General features: G+C 40.6%; 1 pseudogene; it reads right to left on the reverse strand.

The window, feature by feature from the left end:
* Positions 1-3,299: 3,299 nt before the first annotated feature.
* LOC150076839 (5S ribosomal RNA) lies at positions 3,300-3,417 on the reverse strand (annotated as a pseudogene).
* Between the last annotated feature and the right edge of the window lie 11,623 nt (positions 3,418-15,040).

Genomic DNA, 15,040 nt, shown 5'->3' on the forward strand with positions numbered 1-15,040 from the left:
GATAAGCAGTCGTCAGCCATTTTCAATCCACTGCAGAATGAAGGCCTCTCTAGCAACTTTCCAGTTCCTTCTGTTTTATGCAATAGCCATCCATTTACTATCCACAAACTCATCTGTCCATTGCCGTTGTTGACTTCCAGGTTTTCTTCTAGCTCCTCTTGGGTAACATTCTGTTATTTTCTTAGTCCATCTGTCATCATGTCTTTGAGCTATGTGTCCTGTCCAAGACCATTTTAGTTCTTTAGTTTTGATAAGAATGTCCTTTACTTGAGTTTGCTGCCTAATCCATGTTTCTCATCTTATCTAACAGTCTGATTCCCAATATAATTCGTTCCATTCTTCACTGTGTAGTTATCAGCTTCTCTTCCATTCTTTTGGTGAGTGCCCAAGTTTCACTTCCATAAGTCATGGTGGGAAGTATACATTGGTTCATTATTTTACGTTTCAGACAAATTGGGATATTGCTCCTCAGTATGTGACTATATTTCCTGAATGCTATCCATCCAAAATTTATTCTTCTCTTGACTTCAAGCCATTTATCATTATTACAGCTGACTTGTCCCAGATAAGTATGACTCCACTTTTTCAATTACTGCTCCTTCAATCATTATATCCCTTTCTGTGGCATACTTGTTAGCCATATTCATCTTTAGTCCAAAATCCTTATTAACTCAGCATAACTGATTAATATTTTCCTCTAATTCTTTGGGATCGTGGCTTATGACCACAATGTCATCTGCAAATTGTAAATGGTTTAGGTACTCTCCATTCACATTAACTCCTTTCTGCAACCAGTCTTATTTTCTAAAAGCTTCCTCAAGGGCTGAAGTAAACAACTTCAGAGATATTGTTTCTCCTCGTCGAACTCCTTTCTCAATTTTAAATTTACTACTGTCTTCGTCTGGTCTAATAAAGGAGGTACAATTCTCATATATAGGGTGGCTCAAAAATATTGGTACAAACATTTATGGGAGGTAGGTAATATCTAAAGGAATGTGAATCGCACAGGAACCCATAACCGGAAATGTCACCGTAAGTCAGTACACACCGCTGTTCATCAGTTCGCGAGAGGGAAAATTTCTGGTTTACTCATTCAAGCAGTAGTCGCTGCACGAAGAGCATGCATCGATATACGAACTGTGAGCTGGCAGACATGCACCTAGTGTATGGATTAGCAGAGGGCCCACACGGTGTGCGCCCCCATGTGGCACAACATCGCTTCGCAATAAATGTGTGGGCAGCTATGGTCGGTGACTGCTTAGTTGGTCCATACCTGTTACCATCCTACATGAACTCCGCTAAATATTGGATCTTTCTTGAACAAGTTCTACCAGGGTTACTTGACAATGTTCCAGCAAATGTGAGATGCAACATTTGGTTTCAACATGACAGGGTGCCTGCCCATTATGGAGGGTGTGTTTGTGACCATTTGAACAGGCATTTTGGACGTCGATGGACCCATTGCCTGGCCCAAACACTCACTTGATTTATCGAGCCTTGATTTCTTTCTGTGTGTGTGTGTGGGGGGGGGGGCTCTAATCTATCGTGTATGAATCGCCTGTGGAGATGGAAATGGATCTCACGGCGAGACTTGTCTACGCTGCTGATACTATCAAAGAAACTCCAGGTGTGTTTGACCATGTCCGCCAATACCTGCTGCGTCGGTGTCACGCATGCATCACATCTCATGGTGGAACCTTCGAGCATCTGTTGTAACATCATGAAATGCATCCATCTCGTACTCCATTATTAATATTATGTCAAATAAATGTCTGCCACTAATTAGTCTTGTGTCATTTCTGCTTCTTGTGCCTCTGCTTCTACTTTCCCGTGACGTTTCCGGTTATGGGTTCCTATGCGATTCACATTCCTTTAGATGTTACCTACCTCCCCTAAACGTTTGTACCAATATTTTTGAGACACCCTGTATTTTCTTCAAAATCATACTATATGGGGTATCATTGCCTTGTCTTTCCAGTGCCCGAAACATTGCCTTATGCTGAATGGAGTCAAATGCCTTTTAATAATCCACAAATGTCAGCCATAATGGTGTTTTATATTTGTTTATGTGAAGGTGATCCATAGTTGAGAATCCTGTTTTAAAGTTTTTACAAATCATTAATATATACACATGTATGTAAATTATCTAATTTAGATACGTGTGTATATTAATGATTTGTAAAAACTTTAAAACTGCCGACACTTGGTCATTGTCTGATAAAATCTGACTGAATGTATAAGGCCCAATGAGATGAGTAAAAGTGGTAAAATACAGAGTTGTTAAAATTAAAGTATCCCTATGTAGAGGGCTGTGCGGCGAGTTCTAAGGCTTGTACTGAAGAGAAATTTGGACAACAGATACAATAAAGAATGCACTTGCCATTTATTGGGAAAAAAAAAAATTAATTACAAAATTTTGTCACTATGTGGCACTGTGGCAATACAAATACTTGAACAGCACAATTATTCATTGTGTCCTCCATTTTGGTCAACTTGGTCCTTGAGGTTGTCACAGACATTCTCTCAGATATGCCAGACAAGCTTTACTTGTTACTGGGAGTCTAAAACGCTGATGGAACTGACATTCGGGTGACACTCATGTCAAGTGGACCCAATTTCGGCGAAGTCCGGTCTGTGACAGCCAAATCCTCTGCTTGCACCTTCACGATGGTGGGACTGTTAGTAATCCTGGTATAACCTCCATGCATAAGCACAAAGTGGGTGACACCCAGTGTGAACCAACGTAAGCAGAGATCGAGGTGTGGTGCCCACACCACATGGAGGAATGCTGCCTCTCTGTGTTACCAGGCAGTACTAGGTGGTAGATAACTCCCATCAACCGGTGCAATACCACTGCTTATTGGAGGATTGAATTGGTGGAACCCATGTTTACTCTCCAGAGCTAAGTTCCGGCCAACCCTTCCCTATCTCTTCCATCATGCAGTATGATTGTGACTTTTTAGGTTATGATGAACATCGTGGCAAGATCCAATCTTCCTTACATTTTGAGGGTACAGCTCTAAAACGGTGTTCACGGGCAGGCGGCTAGTTAGTACACTGGACTGAACCTATTGGTAACTCTCTAGGAGGCTTCCGGATCGGCTAGTGTATAATAAATAAATAATAAATTTTTCTGTTTATACTCCGGGACGACCAAACGGTCAGAGGAGTTTACAAGATACACAGAATACAAGAAACAGCACCGTATTCAGCAGTCAAGGGCTTGAACCCCGGTCACTCAAGGCACGTGTACTTATGCACCCACGTGCCTGACTACTAGGCTACGGGAAGTTGTCAAAAGCCAACTACACCTGGTATTCCCAGGTGGTCACCCTCCCAAGTACTAACCGGGCTAACGCTGCTTAACTTCGGTGATCGGACGAGAACCGGTGTATTGAGCCTAGTATGATAGTTGGCTTAATCTTGCTACCTCTACTCTGCCAGATAGTGACTGGAGGGAGTCCGAGTAGTGTGTATGCGGGGAGCATTGTCGAGGCCACATTAGCATTAGTAGAGGCATTTGATGCAAGAAAGCAAGCTTATGCAGCATCAGCCAAAAAAAAAAAAAAAAAAAAAACCCACTTCCACTTCACCCCTCTGTTCGTTCAAAATACCTGTCCAGCTGAGCCTTAAACTTATTTAGGCTATCAACCTCCACTACAAGGGATGGAAGTCTGTTCCACCAACCAACCACCCGCTGGCTAAAGGCAAATTTCCGCACATCTATCCTACATCTGTCTTTCCTCAATTTGAATTTATGCCCTCTCAGGTGATTATTCTGAGCTAGAGGAAGAATCCCATCAGCATTGAGCATGCTCAAACCATTCAAGGCTTTATACACCTCTATCAGATCACCTCGCTGGTGCCTAGTCTCCAGACACTGTAATTTGCAAAACTTAAGCCTTTCTTCGTAAGAGCACCCCTTTGTTCCATTCACTAATCTTGTTGCCCTTCTCTGTACTCGTTCCAGCAGCTCTACATCCTTCTTGAAATGAGGCCTCCAGACCTGTATACAGTACTCTAGGTGTGGCCTGACCATTGCCTTATACAAGGGAATAATCACTTCCTTATCCCTGCTGGAAAAATTCCTGTATATCATTGACAATACTCCATGAGCTACTCTTGCAGCCCGTCTGCACTGCTCAGAGAACTTCATATCTGCCTGCACAACCACCCCCAAGTCCCTTTCATTCTCTACCACTGTCAGTGTAGTACCAAAGAATTGATACGTTGCTCTGGGGTTGCTGTTTCCCATGTGTAGCACTTTACATTTGTCAATGTTAAACTTCATTTGCCACCTCTCAGCCCATCTGCTCAACCTTTCCAGATCCTGTTGCAGTAGCATAGTGTCAGTAGTGTCCTTGACAACCCTGCCAACCTTTGTATCGTCTGCAAACTTGGACATTAAGCTTGATATACCATCATCAATATCATTTATAAATACAGAAAACAATAATGGACCCAACACTGAGCCCTGAGGGACTCCACTAATAACATTAGTCCACGATGAGCAGTGTCCATTGATTACCACTCTCTGTCTTCTCCCCCTCAACCACCCCTTTATCCATAGCAGCAATTTGCCTCCAATGTCACACTGCTCCAATTTGTGTAGTAGTCTTCCATGTGCAACAGTATCAAAAGCCTTTCTAAGGTCCAAGTATATAATATCAAATCCATTCCCTGCAACCAGTTCTTTTGTGACTGCATCATAGTATCCAATCAAATTGGTCAGGCAAGACTTCCCCTTAACAAAACCATGCTGTGTCCGAGCTATAACTGAAGTTATCCTGAAAAAGGCCTCTGAGGTTGGGAAAATTCATATTTTAGTATTAAATCAGCTTACACCAACCATAAGAATAAGTATTTACTGTAACTAAAATATTTATTTACATATTAAAATAAAATAAATATTTACAAAAACTGCTATTATATTAAATATACATGTAAAAACATTAAAACTGTGATAAAATCCTTGAGATAAAATACACTAAAATAAACCGGATTAAAAGCGATAAAAATCTCTGGAGCTTTCGGAAGCTTGCGCTCCCTTCCTCAGCAGTAACAAAACTTCCTGCAGCACGTCCATATATATAACAGGCTCACGACGGCTGTTTGAGCCGACAAAACGACGGCTCAAGGATCGTCTGGGGGAGCATGCAAATGCTATAAAAACCGCTGATTACAATAAGTCTGCTGTGGCCGAACATTTTTGGGAGAAGCAGCATCAAATTTCCCCAGAGGATGCGGTTATCATGGATCGAGCGCATGGGTTCTGGAACCGTAAATGGCTCGAGAGCCTACGAATCTGTTCATCCGACCACAATATTATGAATAGGGACAGAGGTATGCGTATGCATCCTCTGTTTGAAACTATTATCCTAAGTACGGATGAACGGTTTTGCTTAACACGTTCCCGAGCTATTTCCGCTTCCAGTTCAGACCATGCGCCGACTGCACCACGTGTATAGGTACCGTGAGCCTGTTATATATATGGACGTGCTGCAGGAAGTTTTGTTACTGCTGAGGAAGGGAGCGCAAGCTTCCGAAAGCTCCAGAGATTTTTATCGTTTTTATCGCTTTTAATCCGGTTTATTTTAGTGTATTTTATCTCAAGGATTTTATCACAGTTTTAATGTTTTTACATGTATATTTAATATAATAGCAGTTTTTGTAAATATTTATTTTATTTTAATATGTAAATAAATATTTTAGTTACAGTAAATACTTATTCTTATGGTTGGTGTAAGCTGATTTAATACTAAAACTATAACTGAAGTCTTGTCTAAATGATCCTGCAGTGCTTCTTTAACCAGTGCCTCATTAATTTTCCTGGAACAGAAGTTAAGTTCACAGGTCTATAATTACTTGTGTCAGCCTTTGATCCTCCTTTGTGAATTGGGGTCACATTTTCACATCTCCAGTCTATGGGTACCTCCCCTGAGTCCAAGGAAGCTCTCATAATTATGGCTAAGGGTTTGCTTACTTCCTTTGCTGCCTCCTTTAATATAACTGGATAGATCCCATCCACCCCTGGTGCCTTTCTTGTGTTTATCTTCAACAGTTTCTCCTCCACTTTACTCCCAGTTATTTCAAGATTCTGTAGCTTACTACTAGAGTTGAATACACCTCTGGCATTCCCCTCGCTGAATAACTCCTCATGTGTGAATGTCGATGCAAAATATTCATTTAGTTTGTTAGCTACCTGAGCAGGATCATCAACAGTTGACCCATCAATATCAAGTGGACCAATCTGATTCATCCCCTTCCTTCTAGAGTTTACATAAGTAAAGAACTCTTTGCTGTTTTTCTTTGCATCCCTTGCCAAGGATTTCTCGTAATCTGCCTTCGCCTGCCTAACCTCCTTTGTAACTTGGTTGCATATCAACTTGTATCTATCATAGGCTTCTGTGTCGTGTTAATTTGTAAGTATCCCATGCATTTTTCTTCTCTGCCATATGCCTCATTAGTTCATCTGACATCCATTTTGGCCTAAACCTTGAACAGTATTTCTTAGTTGGTATGTAAAGCCTAGTAGCTTCCAAGATAAGTTCTTTGAATGCTTCCCATTTTGAATTTGCTGTTGGTAACATCATCAGTTGGTCCCACTGTATACAATTTAAATACTGTCTCAGTCCATCGTAGTCGCCTTTACGGAAGCAATAACCCTTCCCTTTACCCCTAATGGTAGTTACCTCTTTGAGTAAATCCCACTTCAGCACACCGAGATCACTGCCACCTAGTGGTTCATTTATGTGCAGATTCTTAATGCATGAAGAATCACTGCTGATAATCAAATCCAGAGTATTACCCCCTCTAGTTGCCTCCCGAACATGCTTATGTAGAAAACAATCATCCAATAAATCCACAAATTCCAGTCAATATCTGGGAAATTAAAATCCCCCATTATAAGACTCTCCGATTTACTGGCCCACTCTATTTCCCTGTACAGTTTCTTATTATACTCATCAGAGTCATTAGGCCTATAGCACACTCCTACTCTCAATTTTGATCTCCCAATGCTTATGTCCCACCAAACTGACTCAACACTGCACTGTCCAGCGATGTCGACTGGCTTCTCTTCCTTGGTTTTTATGTTTCTTAACTAATAGCATAACCCCTCCCCCCTTCCTATCCTGTCTATCCTTTCTGTAGACGTTGTACTCCCCAAATTGCAGTTCTGCATCCCTTATATCTGTGTGACACCACGTCTCTGATATCCCAACAATATCTGGTTTTGATGTTTTGAGCAATACCTCAAATTCATCAAATTTATTTACTAAACTCCTAGCATTGGTGTACACGCAAGTATTGTTTCTATTCTTAGCTACCCTAACACAACCCATGTGTTTACTTGTACCGCAATGGCTCCCAGCAGGCTCTGAAATATCATGCATCTTGTTTTTCAGGCTTCTGCTCATTCTAATAGAAGCAGTGCAAGAATCTCTTTCACCTCTGCCAGTGGCTACTGTCAATCTATTGGTCTTTGTCTCCCCCCAAGCTAGCAGTTTTCCGACCCACCTAACACTGCCTCGATAGCATCAGCAAATATTCTTGCACCCTTTCTATTTAAGTGTATCCCATCCCTGTAGAAGCAATCTCTCCTGTTAACAAGTACAGTCCAGGCTGAAAAAAATTCTACCCCTTGAGCCTTGCACAATCTTTCCAGGGCCGAATTGATCGACATTATGTCAAGGATCTGGGTATATTCTTTTCCATGTGTACGCCATAACCAAAAATTTCATTACTTCATACAGCATGTCCCACCCACTTTTTCTTACTATTGAATATACCATGAATTGTCAAACTAATAGAGCAAGCTTATCTGAAAAAAGATCTACACCTCCCAAACACTTCCTAATTCATTTCACAAATATGCGTGGTCTCAATTCTAATCTCAATGATGTCCATTTCCACTTGCAGTCTGCCAAACCCCATGCACTTTTTCTGACAGATCTCAGTTATTGGTTGATTCAGCTACTGCTCATCTCAGTTGCCCAAATTACAGTAATACCCCGACTTACGTGAACTCGGAGTTACGCGGTTCTTGATTTTTTCGTTTGGCAACGCTGCCGCCCACTATCTTCAAGGTCGTTTTTCATATGTTATCGATATACGGTGCGACGGCGGAGAATGAGAGCGAAAGATGAACAAAATTCAACTTTGCTGATTTTATGTTTTTTATATCAGTGAAGGGAAAAACACATTTCACCATAATAACGTAAAAACCAACACAATTCCAGCTATTGGTATAATCGCAAATGCAATTAGATCGAGTTTACTACCAGTTTATAACAGATTTCACTAGCAGAAACGCAACTGGATTTTTATTGTTTTATGGTAGTAACCCCTAGAAATGTGGGGTGTTAATAGTGTATCTCTGCCTTTATGGTGTTGTTTATTCAGTTGCTACATGCGCGCAGCTTTGTTTATGCGTATCAAGCGTGCCTCCTCGTTTTGTAATTGCGCTTTATTCCCTAAAAATGAGTAAAATACTTAATTAAAAGGTGTGAAAAGGAAGCGTCCTGGTGAAGACACTGCAGATTCAGAGAGAAAAAGAAAAGCAATTATCGATAAACAGAGGCGGACTGGGTCAAAAATTCTTACCCGGGAAAATTTATAGTGGCCTCATACTATGGTTTATGACCAAAATCACACTGGCCCCGGTAAGGCTTATGGCCAGTCCGCCTCTGTCGATAGAGAAAAAATATGAAATTGTGAAACGCTTTGAGCGAAATGAAAGACCATGTGATATTGCACGTGCTACAGGCCTAAATGAAGCAACGGCGAAAAGCACATGACAATTGCAAACTTGACAGGTTGAAAATTGAAAAGGGCTCAATTGTAAAGGGCTTAAAAATTTTAGAAAACATAGACTCCAACGAAGAACGCGTTATAGCTACAAAGCAAGGAATAAAAAAAATTATTAGCTTGCTACGAAGAAATTCTGCGTGAAAAAAAGAACGCGCTGTGTCGTCAGACGAATTTGTTAGATTTTATGAAGCCATCGACATCGAAATAACTTTTTAACGTAAGTCATTTGTTTTTTTAATACATATTTTGTATTAATATGTATACAGAACTGCAATTTTATTAATATTTTTCTTCTAAACTAGTGTTTTTGTTAGTCCTTGGTCCCAATTGAGCAAAATTTATATGTATTTATATGCAAAGTTGTACCCGACTTACGCGATTTTCGTCGGACCCACCTATCGCGTAACTTCGGGGTATTACTGTATTCGCTGAATGATTCCTTTTGCCTCAAAGGTGGTACTTGTGCATATGTCCGTTCCGATATTCCCTGTCAGAGACTTGGTGATTTGGAATCTCCTCTTTTCGATCTTCTCTGGCTTAAAATCTGTCTATCTCATTTTGTCAAATTCATCTGTTGTCTCTACCATTCTCCCAACTCCACTAATCACTTTGAGCTCTTTGACTTCATCTCTTTGCAACTTGACTTTCTCCAGTCCAACTTTCCTAACAGTGAGGTAATTTTCCTTGGTGATTTTAATGTTCACAACTCCAGCTGGCTTCCGTTTTCTAGTCACACAGACTCAGCTGGTCAAGATGCTGAGGCTTTTGCAATTACTAACGACTTTGTACAGATTGTACATTTGCCTACAAGAATACTGGACAATCCTAACCATACAGCCAACACACTTGATCTTTTTCTCACAAACAACCCTTCTAAGTACACGGTCGAAGTGAGAGGTCCTTTAGGCACCTCAGATCAGAACTCGGTGATTGTCTCTTCTCCAATGGAGCCTTTATCTCAAGGCTATTCCCAACCTCGTGTTGTTTGGCGTTACAAGAATGCAAAATGGGATGACCTGCGAGATTTCTTTTCTTCTTTTCCTTGGTCGGACTACTGTTTCAAAACTTCTGTCAACGTTTGCTCAGATCGTGTCAGTGGAATTATTCTTGTAGGAATGGAATCCTTTATTCCACACTGCAATTTAAAATCTCATCCTTCATCTAAACCTTGGTTTTACGATAAATGTGCTAAGGCCATTCAGGAAAAGAATGTTGCATATTGTAACTGGCTTGTTTCCAATTATTCAGTTTCATTTTCTGCCTACAACAAAGTTCGCAACAATTGTAAAGCAATTATTAATCAGTCCAAACTAGATTTTGAACAGGCTAAGAGTAGAAAACTTGCTTCTTGCCCTAATGGTAGAAATCAATCAACCTTAAAATCAATTAACTGCCAACTCTTAAACTACCTAGAAACCTTCCATCTGATCAACGATCGCCAGTATGGATTCTGTCAGTGTTGATCCACTGGTGATATTCTGGCTTACGTTACCCATTTATGGACCATTTCAATGGAAAAGTTTGGTGAAACACAAGCAGTTGCTGTTGACATCTCAAAGGCTTTTGATCGTGTTTGGCATAAAGGTCTTCTAAACAAGCTTCCAGCTTATGGTTTGCCAACTGCTTTTTGTAATTGGTTATCCAGTTTTCTCTCTGATCGCTCACTGAGGGTGATGGTAGATGGCTCTCTGTCTTCTAACTTCTCCACTAATGCCGGTGTCCCACAAGGTTCAGTTCTTTCCCCCTTGTATATTAATGACCTTCTTCCATTGACTGGAAATCCTATCCATAGTTTTGCCGATGAGAGCACATTGCATTCCACTTTCCATTTTGAGAAACCTTGCCCTGCTCAATCAGCTTCAACTTCTCGAAAATTTGCTACCAATTTCTTAAATGCTGATCTGCAGGTAATTCTCCATTTGGCAAAGACAACTTAGTTGATTTCAATCCTTCTAAAACTGTCTTGTCTTATATCTTGCAAAAAGGATTCTTCTGCTCCTATGCTTATCTTTGGTGACTCTCCGATTTCTAGGCAAAATGATATCTCTTTTGGGATTATCCTGACTTCTAATCTCTCTTGGCACAAGCACATTACAAATATTGCTTCCTCTGCATCTAAAAAACTTGGTTTTCTCTTTCGCTTTCGACGTTACTTTTCTTCCAAACAGCTGTTCACTCTGTACAAATCGCAAATCCATCCTACCATGGAATATTGTTTCCACATCTGGGGTGATGCCCCCAAAACCTCTCTCAGGCTTCTTGATTCCGTTCAGAAGAGGGCAGTTAGGTTAATTAATGATTCATTTCTAACAGTCTCCACTCGCTGTCTCATAGACATTCTGTTTCTGCTGCATGCTCTTCTACAGATATTTCCATGGGCACTGTTCTTCTGAATTGGCTTCTATAATTCCCGCTCTCTCTTTCAAAAAGTCCGAACACGTGCCGCCTCCAGCCAACATCCATTTAATGTCCAACTTCAAACTCACAGAACCAACTTTTCATCTTCCTCGTTTATTCATTCAACTGCTGTTTTCTTGAACAACCTTCCCTCATATGTATTTCCTGAAAATTACGGTCTACAGAAGTTCAAGTCCAATGTCAACAAATATCTTCTCAACAAATGATGTCTAATGCTGTCTTTCAGATCTGCTAGAGTTTGGCATCGTTTTCAATGCACCTGCTTCTTCAAAAACTCCACAACCAGAAGTCGCACGGGGTGAGGTTTGGTGATTGGGGTGGCCAAGATGTCTGGAAACAACGGTTGATGACCCGTTCGTCTGTAAAGTGTTGCCTTAGCAATCTTTGGACACAACAGTGGGTGTGGGGTGGTGCACCATCTTGCATGATATGGTATCCTGAAGGCACCCACGTTGTTGCAGCCCTGGTATTGCAAAATTTGCAAACATTTCATAATGACTGTACAGTGACTGAACAGGTGTGGGGTCCAGTCAGTGTTACCTGTTCAAAAAAATATGGCCCAATCATGAATGTGGCCGTTAATCCACACCACACCCTCACTTTTGGAGAATGCAACAGGACTTCTTAGATAACTCGAGGGTGTTTTCTGTTGCCCAAATGTGACAGTTCTGCAATTCACTTGTCCATTTAAGCAGAAGTGGGCTTCATCACTCCAAAGGATGTTCCAAGTGACATCCACTGTCGTTTGTGCCAGAAAGTGCAGTGCATACGTGAAACGAATATCTACATCACCATGCTTTAGCATGTGCATCTTGTAAAGATAGTACCACAACACCCGATGCATTACTAGCCTTACAATGGAATATGGCATGTCCACTTCACGAGAGCTGGCACACTTGTGCTACCATGTGGAGATCGACTTGATAAATCCACAACAGCCATAGCCACATCTTCAACACGAGAAGAGTCCATTCGTTTTCAACCTCTACCTGGTTGAACACCAAGATGTCCTGTCGCTTCAAATTTCACAATCATTTTGCAGCACAAACAGTCACAGGTCCACGCCTTAGGTGCTTCTGATGCTGGAATTCTCTGATAGCCGCATCTGCATTGTTGCTGTTGATAGTACATCTTTGCTAATAGCACCTTTTCCCGCAATGTTGACACTGCTGCTGTAATGCAGGCAAACATCTACTGTATGGGGCGTCTCCGTAGCCAGGTGGGAAGGAGCAGCAGTGCGTAGCACACGCTTCTTGATTAGACCGGGGTTCGAGCCCGTCACCACCAAATACGGAGGATGCGGAAAGGTCAAGGGAATGACCACCGCATATTCCCGGAGCAATATGGCCTTAGTTGCTAATGCTCCTAAAAACCAAACAAACAAACAACAACATCTACTGTATGATTTGAAGAGTGCTTTGCTTTTATACAGTACAGTAGAGCTGAGCAGTGATTCTGCGGCAATAACTTATGATTATGTAAATAAGTTATTTGCATAATTGTAACTAAGATAGTTATGCACCATACAGTGACACATTTTGTAACTAATTTTTTTTCCCCAATAAATGGCGAGTGCATTCTTTATTGTACCTGTTATCCAAATTTCTCTTCAGTATAAGCCTTAGAACTCGCTCCAGAGCCCTCTGCATAGGGATACTTTAATTTTAACAACACTGTATATATTGCGAATATGGGTAAAATTAATGCTATCGATTAAAATATGCTTTACAGATAAAATGGTGCCACAAGACTTGCAGATAGGAGAGTCATCTGCCCTCAGCAGGAATGAATGTGTTAAATGACTATGTCCTATGCAGAGTTGAGCAAGAACATCTTCCTTGCTACGATTCTTAAACAGACTGTACTGCCACATTTCTATTACAGGCTTTATCTGGTATAATTTATTTGTTCTCTATGCCATAGTTGTTGCAACTGGGAGTATATCTTGTTGTGTATTATTTGCTTGTAGTCTGTATAGGGGACTGACAGGCAAAGATTATCAGTGGGAGCTGCTGATTTGGCCAATTCATTTCCCCTAATCCCAGTGTGGCTAGGAATCCAGCAGAAGCAAATATCAAATTTGCATTCATAAAGAGAATGTATCTTCTGCTGAACCCGACAAAGAATTGGATGGGAGTTGTGTCTCAAAGATAAAGCCTGTAATATACTCAGAGAATCGGAATATATTATTAGCCTTTGGTATTGACTAATGTAATGTGATCCAAGACTAACTCTATAGCACAGAGCTCTGCAATGTACATGCTAGACTCAGGAAGAATCTGCTGGGATATAATAGTGTCTGGAAAGGCAGCTGCAGATCCTACACTCGATTCAGACTTTGAGCATCTGTGTAAACTGACAGAAAGTCAGCGTGTTCAGCTCGGTGTGCTGAATAGAGCTGCAGCTAGACAGATGGAGTCTCAGACTTTACCCAGTTCTTTACGGAAAATGAGCATGCCAGGGTGGAAGAGTTTGCTTTGGTGTTTGTGCAACCTTGTCTACCGAAAGGTCAGTTGGCAGTCTGACGGGCATTGTGCATTTTCCCGTGGCTCAAAAACAGATGTCCACATAGCTTCTCTGTACTCATTTGGGCAGCTCCATATCCTTCCTAAGATGAGGCCTTCAGATCTGTATGCAGTACTCAAGATGTCAGTTGACCACTGCCTTATATATTGGGATAATCACCTAAAGCAGCCTGTTGAACATGCCAACACCGTTTGGATGACAACACAACTTTTAGTAAACACAACTAACATATATTAAATTTTAATAAATTTTTAATTTTAATAAACAGCTTTGTTTAGAACATTTCACTTTCATTATAGATAATTAGATGGCAGGGATTTTGTTCTTTGGGACAAACTGATAACTGCAAATTCCAAATGGGAAGTAATTGTGGAAGCTACTAAGCTTTTTATACCAACTAAGAGATTGACAGGTGACTTGACAACTACTAGTAGAAAATAAAAATGTGTGGGCTGATCATATATTATCAGGGGACACAGAAGCCTACAGTAAATACAAGCTGGTCTGGCATTAAGTTAAGGGAATTAGGCAAGCTAAGGCTGATTACACCACACTGCATGGTTTTCAATGTTTATAAACTAATAACTGTTTTCAACTAAATTTTTTATGCTGATTTCAGAAATATATTTTTTCACAAATCATTTAAGCTGATGTCATGAGTTGTATTAAGTTAGGAGTGAATGTAAATGCTGGAGATTTGTAAACTAAATCTTCACATCAGCAACACTGCCTTCTGTCATTTGTTTCTTGACCTTGAGAGCTCCATACAGCAGTATTTATTAATGTGAGAGCTCAGTTTAGTTTTGGGGTTATCATGTCAAACTTATGCTGATAAGTGAGTAAAATGTCTTCACGCAAGTGATTGAGCAATCCAAACTTATTTTGTTACGTAGTGGTCAAGCAAAGACAAGTATTGCACTTATTATGTCTATTGTTTATTTTGAATTGAAACTCGGTGACCAAGATATACAATGAGCTCCACATAAAGTTTTCCCAACCCGTGTTAAAGCAGTGAGATTGTGAAAAAATGGTAAAAAAGAAGGCTATGCCATTTTCAATTCCCATGATTTGGTTGGAACCTACAAACCACTGTGTTGAGTTACTTTTGCTTTGTTAATATAGAGGGATACAATGCCTCCACTTATATTGGAGAATGTAGCAGCAGAGTGCTAAAGTGAAACTTCTGAACATGGCACTGAAGTCTACATGCTTGGAGACTGAGTCCAGCCTCTCAACTATTTTCAAAGCACGAACTCGATCTAGTAAGAGATTTAAATTCACCAAA

The sequence above is a fragment of the Mastigoproctus giganteus genome, chromosome 12 (assembly GCF_048544385.1).
Source record: "Mastigoproctus giganteus isolate SK-2022 chromosome 12, ASM4854438v1, whole genome shotgun sequence".
NCBI lineage: Eukaryota > Metazoa > Arthropoda > Arachnida > Uropygi > Thelyphonidae > Mastigoproctus > Mastigoproctus giganteus.